The 12872-nt window shown below is 32.1% G+C and overlaps 1 pseudogene; it reads right to left on the minus strand.

Moving 5' to 3' along the window:
- Positions 1–1106: 1106 nt before the first annotated feature.
- On the minus strand, positions 1107–12105 carry LOC119996892 (annotated as a pseudogene).
- Positions 12106–12872: the final 767 nt, after the last annotated feature.

A 12872-nucleotide genomic window follows, 5' to 3' on the forward strand; every position in this document is an offset into this window, starting at 1 on the left:
GTGTGCCTCTATCAATGTTTGGTTCACTAGAACTAATTTTCTGTTGTGTTTTATTTTAAGTTCATTATAATAAATGTTTGGCGGAAATGAATACACTTAATGGATTTTCGTCGTTGATTTTCTCTTACTTATGTTGCCAACCCAAAATTTTTGTGATAAAAATTCGGATGATGATGATTGATTTTCTCATACTCATGTAGCCAACCCAAAAATTTTGGGATAAAAGCTCGGACCAAGATTTTAGTTTGGGAATTGCCTGTGTACTGTTGTAAGTAAAATGATGTCAATGCCATTATATTTTTTTTGGGTTAATAGATTTATGTTTTTAGTAGGTAGATCTTATATTCAATAATTAGATCTTCAGTAGTGTTAGGTAGCCCATATAGTGGTAGTCCATGGGAGCCCAAGTCTCTTAAACAAAATTTTAAATCGTTTTAACTCTCAAAATACATGTTAGATTGTTTAAAAAAATTACATATTCCGAATCAGCGCATAAAGCTCTTTCTAACAAGATCCATTGTCGATGAGTTTTATCGAGTGAATCTTAATTCTATTTTTTTTTCAATGAAATTTCAAAAACAATGAATTCAGAACTAAAACAATGAATCCTAGATTATGGTTTAGAAAACAATGAATAAAATAGTGGAATAAAAGCTATTCCATTGATTAAATCAATGAAATAAACATGTTGGACTCTCATGAGCTATATGTCATTTTCGTTAAATCTTATACCGGTAACTAGTCTATTTACAGAAAATAACAACATCCAATTACTAAAGACAGTGATCAATATATTAAAAAATATGATCAAACAACACCAATATCATTTGACCATGACGACGTTGTAGAACAACCCAGACTTAAAAACATGCATTTTGATGTTAGTCATAATTCAATAAGGGTATTATATGCAATGGACCTTCGGGGGCGGAGCCTGGAATTGTTGTTGAGGGACTATTAAAAGTTGATGGGTCCGGTGATAACGCTCCCAAAAATTTTTGCTTTAGTCAACCCAAAGTTTCTTGCCCTGATCTAATGATCTACATAGCAATTCTTTTTATATAAGAATCCACAATCATTATCTTTTGGGTGTGTACTGAATAAATTCATAAACTCGCAATCACATATAGTTGGCCATGACTAAAAACCGGCCTTGGCAAATACAATCCAACATGAGAAAGTGATTGTCTTTGGCTTTTGTTTATTGTCATGGCAAAACAAATAGCTAATGGATACTGTTTTCTTTGAAATTTAAACGGCAATCGAGAATCTAATGGAGATAGTACCATTCGAGAAATAAATACTTTGTGACCCACCTTGCTTTCTGAAATAACCTTAGCTTCTATAACATGTTTTCCCAATTGTGTCACTATCAATCTAGTTCCATTGCATAAACCAGATTTCTGATCAATATTTCTAAGCAACATTACTGGAACACCAATCTTCAATTTTAATTCATGATTTGGAGGACCGGAAGATGTAATGAAATTTAAGAATTCAGTTGTGTATAAATCTTCATGACTATCAACATTGATGTCTGCTTTGCAAGCACTGTCGGAGCTAAAATAAGTTATTTCTTCACCTGAAACCAACGAAAGCATAAAGTCATTCATCCTTTTTACAATTTCAAGTGTAGGTGCAAGAATTGTCCTCTCCTGCAGATACTTAGAATCTCCCATTTTCTGAAGTAAAAAAGGATATGTGTTATCAACAATAGCTTCCAAGGGATTGTCCGAGTCCTTGATAAGAAGATCTTCTGAAATTTCTACAATTCCCTCACCATCATTATGATTGATGGATCGTACTTAACACAAGAGGGGGGGTGAATTGTGTCCCCAAATTCCGATAGGAATCTCTTTTTATAATTTAAAAGGAAATCAATGTCAATTAACAATTAGCACACAAATTTGGACTCTAATAATTATCTTAATCAATATTCATTTCAATGCAAGATGTGATACAATATGGTGAATGATCAATTATCAAATAATCAAGGAATTGTAAAAACTGATTTTTTAAACAACACACTGCGCACAGATTTTACAACTCAAATTTCACCTAGCAAATCAAGTCAGAATTCAATGAAATTCGGTATGCAGTATCACAACACCCTAATGAATACTATATCAAAAATTCAGATTAAAATTCAAAGTTTAGCTATGTGAACAGTGCACGGACAGATTAGTGGTTCAGAAAATTCTGCAATCAAAACACTTAATCAATCAACAAGCAAGCAATGCAATCAAGAAAGTCCACACAGCAATTTATAGTAGTTCGGAGACTCTTCTCCTACATCTACTACCTAGGTTCACCAACCTAGGATTTTTCAACCTCCACTAAGGATGTGGTTTTCTCAAGAGCTCCACAAAACTCACAAGGGTTTTTAGGTCACCCTTAAAACTGAAGATTTCAAGATAATCTTCAAACTTTACAACCAAGGGTTTCAAGCACTCCCTTAAACTCAACCTCAACAAGGTTTTTGCCCAATGAAGGGACTTTTACAAGTGTTCGGTATAAATGGTTCACTCAAGGTTTGCACTAAGCAAATGGGGTTGAGGAACACTCAAGAATCACAATATCACCTCACGGGTTGGATAGAAAATGAAGAATAATGAGGATTTTCGAATCTGAAAATAAGAAGCCAAATGAGAAGCACTCCCTCTTTGCAAAAGCAAAATAGTGAGGAAGCCTTTAGAGTGGCTTGGGTAGAAGCTTGGATTCAATGGCACAAACTAGCTTGAAAGTTTTGAGAGCAAGAATTTCTTCAATGTAATTTTGGCTTCTCCAAGTTGGAATGAGGAAGAACCCCTCTTTATAATTTACTAAGCTCTTGTGATTTCCACCATTGGATCTTTTTCCATCTTCAAATCTCGACCTTCAATTACATGTGCAAATCTTGGCCATTGAATGAATAGATCATTGAATCTCAACCTTGCAATATGTAACCGTTGCACTTGCATTATTTTCCAAGTCTAGCTTTGCAAGATTTGAGTTGTCATGTGCACTTGCAGCCATCTTTGACCATTTGATTAAACTTGCACCAAATCTTGACCTTGGTATCTCCAACAATTTTGTGATCTTTGACCATTTGATCAAACTTGCACCAAATCTTGGCATTGGTATCTCGAACAATTTCCTTTTAAATGTGTAGCAACTTGCAGCCATCTTTGACTCCAAAAATAAAGTAAGATCTTCTTTTAAGTCAAAAATTGCAAGCAAGAATGTTGTCTTATGCACAACCATTGGATTCACCTTTTAAATGGTCATCTTAACCCTTCAAGTCTTGTTGTAATCTGATCCATTCATAATTCAAAACAATTCAATCTCAGCCATAGATTAGTGTACCATTGGAGCTTGTAGTCTTCAAGAATATCTTCATAATCTAAGTCTTGTCTAGTTGCAAAATATACTTTCTCATCTCTTACAAATTTCAACCATTGCATTTGTCCTTTAGCTTCATCAATTGTCTTCTCACAAAAATCTGATCATTGACCTCAATAAAGGAAGCATGTGCAAGATCTTGTTTGATGAAGATAAGAGATCCTTCACGTGACCAAACATGTCCCTCCAATCTTGACTTCAAACTCTGAATTTGGCAGCACCAATATATCCATATTATGCAGCCCTAAGGCTAATTCCCATCATCAATCAAAATGCCTTAGTGGAAGGTTGATGAACATAGGTTTTTCTTGGTTTTCTAGAGATCCAAGCTCATACTTGAAAACCGGACTTCAATTCACTTGAGCAAACTGAATTCTGAGTGATATAACATTCTCATGATGATTAACCTACAAAGAAATAGGAGGTAGAACTCCCCAATTGCATGTAAGCTCAAAGAGCTTCATATAGAGCGCATAGGTTAATTACATTAGAAAAACAACACAGAAAATTCATATTACTGCATGATAAATCATTTTATATATATTAGAATGTCCATATAAAATTTCATAACAATCGGAAATCGTTTGGTCACTCAACCAAGCAAATAAGTCACTAATAGTGAAACCGATGAATTCTAAGTGTAAATTCAATGTCATTTTGCAAACTCAGTGTAAATGACCTTTTCTCTTAAACTTTACTAGGTCAAATATGTTCATAGTGATAAAACTAAGATGCACACGAAATTTCATTTAAATCGGAGTTCATTTGGTTCACCACGTTCACAAAGAACACATATGCACAAAATTAGGTAAAACCTAGTTTTGGCGGAATTTAAGCATATGATCAAATATATATGTGATGCACTTAATTTATCATGATTATAGTCCTAGAACATATATTAGACCTTCATGTGCATGTGGTTCAAGTTTCAAGTCATTTGGACCTAAGTAAGATAAATTATGATCATTAGAAGATTAATGCCCTAACTTAGTCCATGTATGTTTGTTTCCAAAACTTAATTTCCAGCACTATCTCAAAAATATATAGATACCAAATTCACATAGAGATATACATAAGCCTTCATTTGTATATGCACAATTAAGATATTAAACAATTAACCAAATAACCATTTAAGCATGTTTTCTAGCATTTTAGGATATGTTCAAGTCAAGCATGCTCACACACATTTTAGTATATAATCATACACAATCATCAAAAACACAATGTTAACCTAGACACTAAGTCTTGGTCCAACATTTCCTTCATATTCCATTCGTATAAATATTCAAAAGTAAGAATCAGCATAAACCAATATCTTCCTCAAGAAATATTCAAGGATGGATACTCCTAACTCTCCACCTGCAAAAAGGTCTAGAACTGATGAAGGTTCTACTTCTAAAGAAGAAGAAGGTGGAGACGATCCCAGATTCAACCTCTCCCCTATAAGGGAAGACGTATACGAGGACAATCCCCAGAAAACCATCGAATCTCTACAAGAAGCTTTGATGGAAACCAAAAGGAGACTTAAAAAAGCAACCGACAAAGTTCAAGACTACAAAAGGCAACTTATGGTTTCAAGGTATGCCATACAAGGTGTTCGATATATGTCATGGGGCAGACAAGCAAGTACTCATGACCCAGATAAATTGCACGAAGCAATCACTGAGATCACAGTACAACTTGGATCTGTTGCAGATGGAATAGACAGTGTTCTTTATACCCTAGAATAAAATTCTTGTCCAACAATGATCACCAATTTCACCATCACCGATTTTTAGTATCCATTCCGAGAACTCGCTTATCTTGTTCAATGCAGAATCTTGACAACTCGTATGAAGCCTCATATTTTTTATCAATCTTAGAACCTTACAAAATTTCCACAAATATGAAGAGTTTATCGTTGCAAAGACGATGTCTTGTCTTGTCCCCTTTGGAACAACGGGCAATATCTGTCTAAAGTCACCCCCAAAAACTACAACTTTACCTCCGAAAGGTTGCTGAAAGCTTTTAGGATTTGTAAATCTAAGAACATCCCTCAAGGTCTTATCCAAAGCTTCAAATGAATATTTGTTAGTCATAAGGGCTTCATCCCATATTATGAGCTTGGACTTACATATTAGTTGAGCCAATTGACTTTCCTGTCTGATATTACAACAGGAGTCCTCGTTAATATTCAAAGGAATTTCAAATCTAGAATGAGCTGTTCTACCACCAGGAATCAATAGAGACGCTATTCCACTCGATGCAACTGTAAGAACAATTTCACCCATAGATCGAAGTGCTGCTGAAAGTGTTTTCCATATGAAAGTCTTTCCTGTACCTCCATACCCGTATAAGAACACACCTCATTCATTTACTGATACAGCATGCATTATTGTTTCATAAACACCCATCTGTTCATCGGTGAGACAAGAAAGAAGGTTCTTATACTCTTCAGCCAATGCAACTTTATCATAGGAGAGCTCATCTTGAATCAATCTATTTTGAACTTCTGCAAGATAATTTTCATTTGGGAATGGCATTGGAGGATAATCCCTTAGACTTTTTCCATTTGCTTGTAACAACTTTTCCATCTTTGCAAGAGTAAGATCTTGTAACTGTTCTTCACTTAAATGCAAATCTGAAAACATTAAACAAATACATATAAATATGTTTTAAATTAAAGGGAACAATATATTATAGATTTTCAACATAGAATATCATTAATTTTAATTTTGATAAATAATATCACAAACAAAAAATATATATTATTAAAATGTAAATAGTTGATATCACTAACAAAATGTATATCAGTATTATTACAGAATTTGAAAGTAAAAAATATTACCTTGGATATGTAAAATATTCATTTGTTTTTGAAGCATATCTTCTCCAAGTATAGACCATGTTTGCTCCCATACATATTCTGGTCTAGACATGCAATTGGACAAAATTAGAGAAACAAATAGATTCTTGAGATAATATCCTGAACCCCATAAGCTTGCTTCTTTGATAGCATCAACATATTCTCTATCATCATCAAGCAATCCCAAAGCATAACATGCGTCTTTGAAGGAAGAATAGCGTACCCCATTGAAAGTTCTAAGATGTTCGTAACATGTAGGGCCTTTGACAATATTTAGTATAATTCTAAGATAATGCATTTCACCATTACCTGGAGGTACATAAAAAATTCTTCCGATTGAAAATCCTCTTTTTCTTGGGAACAATTGACGCTCTTGCTGTCTCCATACAAATTTTGTTGGAAATTTAGCATATGAGAGATTTTTAGCTTCTTCATAAACTCTATTTGCCTCCATCCAAGCCATAAACATTGTTTGTTGAGATCCCATCCTAATAAGAATATCATTTATTGCTTCATCATCAGGAAAAACAATATTTTGTTGATTTGGAAGATGGAAAGACAAACGCTCGACCGAGGGATTTCTGTAATGAATGTCAAAGGCAAAAATTCTCCAAGATGCCTCGCTAGGAGATATGTATCCATAATCATAGTACATGTTGATTTCATCCACGTTATGATCTCCTTGTTCAGTGTTTTGACATTGATAGAAGGAAGCAGTAACTCTAACATGTCCTTTATTCACATATTTAAATAGATATTTGATAGATCTTGACTGATTGCACCATTCGACATTGATATGAGCATGATACTTCTTCAAAAGATAGGAGTTGTATGGAACCACGTACATGTTGTTAATGACAATTCCTTTCTTTTGTATTGTCCTACCATTATCCCTTCTTTAAACAGGATATCCATATGGATCAATAAATGTTCTATCATTGAACTTTTTAGGAAACTTTTTAGAACACTTTCCATTCTTCATACATGGGGATCGTAGGTTAGAAGCTTCACAAGGACCATGAATCATGTAATTCTTTACAAGCTCATATAATTCAGGATCATCTTCCACAACTGGAATCTCAGCGGATACGATCTTATCAATATCTTCACCATTTTGAACTTTGCTACTTGGATGTAAGAATAATAAAATATGAGCATGTGGAAGGCCACGTTTCTGAAACTCGATTGTGTATATTGCTGCATGTCAAAACCATATGAATTAAATGATTTTCAGTTCAGAACAAACACCAAAGGAAATAAAATTAATAAACAATCGAGTTTTGAATAATTAAATGAATTTGAATTTGGAATAAGTTAGTAAACAACATCTTAAAAGAATAACACATAAATAATATATTAACGAAAAAAAACATTAATATGATCAATTAAAAATTAGTAAATGATAAGCTCTCGTAAAATTTAAATTCAAGAATTGAATTATCAGCATTAACTCTTCCAAAAATTTGATTCTTCCTTAAGTCATTCATCAATTCTTCCAATTTGATCTTGAAAACTCTACATAGTATATCTGGTCTATCTTCAGGTCTTATGCATTTCCTCTTACAAAATCTCACAATTTCCGGCCATTTTGGATTGCAAGTGAAAGTTGTAAATAAATCAAGAAAACCGGACCATCTGCAAATAGCCATTGCATCTTGATAATTTTGAATCATATATCTCGCTCCCCCAGTAAATGACGATGGCAGAATCACACGTTTTCCAATCGATGAAGGATTTGTTTCTCCTCTCAACACTGCTTCGGACAAACCTTTATATATATCAGCTCTCAATTATTTTTGATGGCAACGAATAAAACATAATCGTTGCGATTCAACCATAGTGTAAGCATCAACAATGAATTGTTGGAATAATTTCCTGGAGCATAATATTGTGTCAGCTTCAGAATTCCTGTCTTGAATCCTATATGCAAAAAATTGTCGCATTGTTACTTTATTCCTTTTTCTTGATGAAGTACCCTCTTGCTCTCTCAGTGGAACATCATCTCTGTATCCATCTTCACCATATGGAAAAAGTAACGGATACTGCAAAGGTAAGTATGCAGTGTGTAATTCACTAATTCGTCTCAATAGCCCACTTTGTGTTTCTAATATAATATCTCTTTCAAAATTATCAGGATCAATATCTCCAGGAATAAGTGCAGCAACTTTAGAAGTAATGGGGATATTGTATCTTCTTCCATCTGAGCTTCGATTCTGAATCAACCTAAGCTTGACATTCATAAGACCTTCTGAATTAAACCTATCTCTTGCCATTCTAAATGATTTTGCGAGAACATTTTTTTCATCCAGCATTTTTTTGAGACCATCGATTATTCCATGATCAAATGTTACTGGATTATCCTTTGATCTGCAAAATTAATTATTTAAATAAAAAAATTAAAAATTTTAAGAAAAAAAAAGAAAATGTTAACAATAATTTCAATGAAAATATTTTGAATAGTTAACAAACCTGAAAGCACTCATTCTATTTTCAACCTCGTTTTCAGTATCATATACATAAAGCTGAGCAAATTTGGGGGTTGAACCTGACTTGGGTAATAAACTTTCAATCATGTGATGATTTTGTCCATTGAGTACATACGTAAAAGGTACTGATCCTTTATTAATGCTATTGTCAATCTTTCCTCCCATCAATGTAAAACAAAACATCATATTGAAAGCTCGGGCATTGTCAAAATAATGCTTGCTCTTAGCATCCCCTTTGTGCAAAAGATCATTTAATGGTTGTGGAGGTTCTTCCATCAATGAAAGTTGTACTTTTCCTTGCATACGACACAATGAAAATTTACGAGTTGCTGAATGTTTGCTTTTCCCTATTCTTTCATTGTACCAAAACAGAGCACCACAACTTTCACATTCAAATACCGGATCACCAATGTCCCAATAGTCTACAAGTAATGAAATTAAAAATATAAGAATCACGTACTTTACAATTGAAAACATAACAACTTGTAATAATCTGAATTAAATAAAGATACAACAATATAATAAACTAAACATTTATTAAATACATAATTTATTGTATAAAAAAATAAATACAAACCTTCGTGATATGTTTGATCTGAGTGATCATCACCTTCAAAATAATTAAGAATGAAAATCATTAGAATATGATCAAGCTGTTTTATTTAAGACATACAATAAATTAAATAAGTATAGTTTAACAACTTCATATGTCAATTTTACCTTCAAGATCAGAATCAATGCTTATATCTTCTAAGCTCATACTATTGTCGTTACCTACAATATATGTTATCAAATACAAAATATTTCAATGATACTATTGCACATTTATTTGTTAAATTGAAAAATAAATACAAACATCAGTGGAGTAATATGAATGAAGTGAATTTTTGGACATGCATACTATATTGATGAAATCATACCTTCAATAACACCAACTTCATTGACATCAGATAAATGAACATGATTCTGTCCATCTGTATACTATCATAAATAAATTAACATGAAATTAATTTTATTTTGAAATGTATTTTTTGTGAATTCGGTTTGTAAAAATAGTAATGATAATTCTTGTTTATTCAAACTATATCATAAAAAACTTCAGAGATTATATCAAAATAATTATAGGTAGAAATCATTAGAATATGATGACGCTATTTTATTTGAGATCTACTACAAATTCAATCAATTTAATTTATTAATTTGGGATATAAATACAAACATTATTGAAGTAAATATTAATTAAGTAAATTTTTGGACATGCATATTGTATTGATGAAATCATACCTTTAGCAGCACCAACTTCATTGATCTCAGATATATGAACATCATTTTGTCCATCTGCATAAAATCATAAATATATTAACATGAAATTTATTTGAATTTAAACCTATTTTTTTGAAATTTGTTTTCTAAAAAAATAATGATAATTATGCTTCCGGAAAACTATATCATAAAATGTTAAAAGATCATACCATTTAATACAATGGATTGCAACATAGTCCTATCATGAATAATATGCTTCCCAGCTTTTATTTTCTTCAAGACTATGTTCGACTGATTTAATAATGGTGCTTCGGGATATGTATCATTTATTGCCAGTAACTCATACAAACTTGTGGTCGTTGGAACTTGATGTTCAGTACGATGATGGTGGATCATTTGTTGCCGGTAAATCATGGTCTTGTTATCAGTCTCAAAATCCAGTATCACAATTCAGAAACAATTAACAGAGGAGCTCATAATTAACATTTTCTAAAACATTATTATCCCACTCAAAAAAATATATATAACCTAAAAGTGTTGATTGTCTAAGTTTATACGTTGAAGTGTTGTCTAAATTTATGAGAGAATTTTAAAAATGAACCAAATAAATTTTTCCTCACTCCCTTCAAATTCCATGAGAACAAAAGTCTGATAGCTTAAAGTGTTCTGCGAAAGTAGCATAACAACAACTCTATTTTTATGATAAATGTACATGCCACCTCAGCTACCGAGCAAAAATCCTTGGGCAAGCTATCATCAACAGGAAGTTCATCGAAGTACTAATTTCAATCCAACCGTGAATTAGTGGCAGATTCATGAACTCTAGTCATGCAGAGTGATTTACTGAAGTGTCCTTGGAAAGCATGACAACAGGAAGTTCATATTTATGGGCCAAATATCGCACTCAAGGGAATGACACCAATCCAATTAAGCAGAACAACTTGAAATTTTCATCAAAAAGAAAATGCCAAAGATTGATATCTGAAAATGTCAAGGATGTTCAAGCTGAAAATCCTTATATGTTTGGTTGTTATTTGAAGGTGTTTGGTATGCACTTGCTTAAACTTTAAACATTGAAAAAAAACATTTATTAATCCTTATATGTTTGATTCTTACGAAGAAAAAGTTCAAATCATAATACTCACATATTTGGTTGCTCATGCCAACAAACTGTGATTGGTTTAAAAGGATTCACGTATTCTGACATTTAAATAATTGCTGCAAGGCATAGACAATACCAATGACTAATCAAGTTGAAATGTGCAATCTGTAATTGGAAACCGTTTACGATTTTTAATCGGTTTTAATAACACAGAGGGAAATAAGGAAGGAAGTCAAAAGATACAGATACCTGACAATTGGAATTGGTTGGCTGCACTATGATCTGAAATCTATTATCACAAAAAATGATGTAAAACCTAGTGAACATTTTTAGTCGACATAATAAGCGATAAATTTTTTTATAGAAATCGAAAATAGCTTGAGAAGCATGTGCAGAAGTTTTGGTAAATATTAAGAGGCTTGAACTACAAACACAAATAGGTAGATATTTTTCGCTCTTTGGAAGCTAAATGAGAGCACACCATTATTACAGATTTCATAATAATAGAATAGCAAGAACATAATTAATAATCAAATGTGTTTATATGAGTAGAGTTTACCAGCTGCAGTTCATTAGGCCCATAAAAGAACCTTTCTAAACACAATAATATTTCGACTTTATAAATCAATCCTACTTTCCCCATATTGTATATCGTTGTTGCCTCCACTGAATCTACAATAAATATTGTAGAGAGATGAGTTGTGCATATACATCTTGAATTAAAAATATCAATCAAACAAACATACACCCTCTAAATGCAAGGTTTAATCACAGATGTGCAGTTGATTAGTACAGCTTGGAAATGGAAGAAAGAACCATAAAAGCATTCACCAACAAACTCAAGAAAGAACCATAAAAGCATTCACCAACAAACTCACGGTTCACCACAATGAGGTGCAGTTGCTTGTAGCTGCACGGAAGCAAGGGAAATTAGCAAAATCAATCAAAGCATTCATCAAATCAAGAAAAGTATCAAACAGACGATTAATGGAAATCAATTGATCAATAAAATCAAACCTTGGAGACATTTGTAGCATACAATCAATAGAAAATAGAAGAAAATAGAGACAATGAGGAGATGTTTGATGAATATGTATACCTCACAATTTAAACACAATATTGTCATATTTAAAATTTAAAAGATAATATTATCATAAGTTGTTTGAATTTTTAAAATTTAAAAGGGAAAAAATTATCACAAAGGGAAGTCCTTTATTATAAATGGGAAAGTAGATTCCTTTAACCGTTATTAACATAATATAATTAAACAATTAAGTTATAAAATTATTAATTAGTGATATCACGTGAAGGTTCTACTACTAAAATTTCAAAAAGTGGCTAAAATTATAGTGATAGAGATCATCTTGAAATTTCAAAAGGTGGTAAAATTTTTTATAGGGATGAAGATAATGATAAATGTTGTTGTGTAGAATTACATTGTAACAACAATTAGGAAAACACGTTCGTCAAAATATTTTACTAACTACTATTTAAAATTTCAAAAAGTGGCAAAAATTTTTTTATAATGATAAAGGTAATCATATCGAAAAGGGTGGTAACAAAATTTGGCTAAAATTATAGTGATAAAGACAATCATATTGAAAAAGGTGGTAAAATTTTTTATAGGGATGAAGATAATGATAAATGTTGTTGTGTAGAATTACATTGTAACAACAATTAGGAAAACACGTTAGTCAAAATATTTTACTAACTACTATTTAAAATTTCAAAAAGTGGCAAAAAAATTTTTATAGTGATAAAGGTAATCATATGGTGGTAAAATTTTTTTCATAGG

This window comes from Tripterygium wilfordii, chromosome 4 (assembly GCF_013401445.1).
Source record: "Tripterygium wilfordii isolate XIE 37 chromosome 4, ASM1340144v1, whole genome shotgun sequence".
NCBI classification, from domain to species: Eukaryota; Viridiplantae; Streptophyta; class Magnoliopsida; order Celastrales; family Celastraceae; genus Tripterygium; species Tripterygium wilfordii.